Source organism: Moschus berezovskii, chromosome 16 (genome assembly GCF_049115385.1).
Source record: "Moschus berezovskii isolate FMDL1 chromosome 16, NW_MosBer_1.0, whole genome shotgun sequence".
Taxonomy (NCBI): Eukaryota; Metazoa; Chordata; class Mammalia; order Artiodactyla; family Moschidae; genus Moschus; species Moschus berezovskii.
Genome location: NC_142475.1, coordinates 12,943,879 through 12,946,197, shown reverse-complemented (window position 1 = coordinate 12,946,197; position 2,319 = coordinate 12,943,879). Strand labels below are relative to the sequence as shown.

The 2,319-nt window shown below is 45.5% G+C and overlaps 1 pseudogene; it reads left to right on the top strand.

The window, feature by feature from the left end:
- Positions 1 to 344: 344 nt before the first annotated feature.
- Positions 345 to 468, top strand: LOC129560578 (small nucleolar RNA SNORA70; annotated as a pseudogene).
- The last annotated feature ends 1,851 nt before the right edge of the window (positions 469 to 2,319 follow it).

The following is a 2,319-nucleotide window of genomic DNA, read 5'->3' as shown; positions in this document are numbered from 1 at the left end:
GATGTCAATGAAGGAAACAGAGTCTCTTGAATGGCTGATGAAAGAAAAATATGATTATAGTAACCAGATTGTAGGGATTCCAGAAAAATTATGGTGGTGGTGTGGTAGTCTCTAAATGTTTAAGAAATTGAAGACATCTCTAATTTCATATATTTTAGATCATTATGTGCCAGACCTACATATTCCAATATGGAGTTTTCAAAATATAGGCAAAAATAGCATTTCAATCTAGAAAATGATGCCCGAAGGAAGGCAGTAGTCAAGGCTAAATTTGGGCTAGTGGCTGAGAGAAAACAACCATTGAGTTCTGGGTTCAATCCAGGATTAGAAAAGGGAGCACCTATTTGCAGTCAGTTAAGCCAACTGACCTCTTTTCCCCATGGGGGCCCACGTGCCACGGCTGCAAAGAGCAGCCTCCTTGGTGGCTGCTATCTGTAGGGATGGCTTTAAGGGACCTTGGAGACAGTCATTTCCAGTGGACATTTATGTCTGGCACACTGTTCTCAATCTAAGGTCCAGACAGGTATGCAGCATGCCTTTGGAAAACCCCAGGACACAGTGGCCAGGGTCCTCATTGTCTAAATCATAATGTCCATCTGCACCAAGCTGTAAGACAAGGAGCATGTGACTGAGGCCCCTCACAGGGCCAAGTTCAAGTTTCCCTAGCCACCAGAAGATTCATATCTCCAAGAGGGGGAGACTTACTAAATTTAATGCAGATGAATTTGAAATTATGGTGACAGGAAAGCAACTCATCCTGGATGCCTGGGGGGTCAAGGGGGGGTCAAATATATCCCTAATTGCCTTGTTCCTTCCTTACTCACACCCACCAATAAATCTTACTTTTCTGTAAAAGAAAAGAGAGAAAAGAAAAAGCAGCTCCTAGAACTGGCAGCAAGATATGATCCTTCCAAATCCAAGAAACCAGTAAAAGGAAAGCTAAAACCCAAAGGGTCTCCATCTTCAGGCACCTGGAACAGGACAGTTTAGGATATTTCTTTGAAGCAGTTTGCTTGCCAACGACCTCTGTGTTTACCAGCCATGCTTCATATGGTGGAAATTTTCTAAGAGAAATTTCCCAGAGGGTCCCCAAACCCTCAAATCCGGGGTCAAAATGACTAACCGAGGACAGTTGCAAGGGCTGCTCCATTTATGAGAGAGTTTGGGGCTGGGAAGCCAGCGTGGGTAAGATCCACAGGGAAGGGGCTATGAACACAACAGGAAATAAGTCTCCTGGACCATTCTTCATGGTCACTCAGAGTTCCCCTTGACCTCTGCTTAGTACATATGGCCCTCTGCCCTGAAAAGTCTCTTGGTTCACACCTTACTCCCCCACCCAAACTAGAAGCAGAAACAATGTCATTTTCCTTATAAAATTGCTTGGCATAGAAAGGTACTGTGATAGAGATGAAATAAGGGTGTGGAATTTAGCACTGGGAATACCCACTGTGTAGGGATGCAGAATGCATAGGGTTGAAGCTACAGTTTATGAAGCCAGGTTCCCTGAGTTCAAATCCTGCTTCATCTTAGTAACTGTCTGAGTTTGGGCATATTGCGAGCCACCCTGCACCCCAATTTTCACAACAGTCAACTGAGAGCAATAATAATGCCTACCCCCCAGTGCTCTGGGAATCAAAGGAATATAAGTGCTTAGAGTGCAGACATATTATCCTTTGGTAGGTCATACTATTATTTTCATAGCCTAATGAATAAATAATGTATGTTTGTGTGCTTTGCTAAACTTTAGATTCTCTTCTGAAAAATGAAAGAATAAGATCCAGGATTGGATATGAATTAGCTAATGGAAGTCAAAAAACACATTGAATGGAAAATGCAATCCAAATGTTTGTGTCTGGTGTTATCATCATACATAGTAGGCATTGGAATCAACCACGGCTACGATATGGAAACGAAACAACCACAGATGAGGCCAGACCCCTCTCAGGACTCACCATCCTGAGAGCTTACACAGGAAAGTTATTTGCAAGCATGAATGCCAGACAAGTGTTTCTTGTTAGCTATGCGCAGGCCCTGGAGACCAGCACTGCCATGTGGTGAGATCGAGGGAAGTGACAGATTCTGCCAAGCAAGGCTCTGAGACCATCGCTCAGAGGCGCCTGAGAAATGACTCCCCCAGAGTCCTCCTCTGCTGCACTGTGCCCACTCCCATCTTGGCCGCCTCCCCCAAAGACTCCCAGCCCCCTCCCCACCATCCTCCAGCCCAGTCCCCGCTGCATGCAAGTGCAGAGCTCAGCACATTCCGCACTTCGTCCCCCTCGATTCACCCCGATGGGTTGGTTCTGCCTGACTGTCCCACAC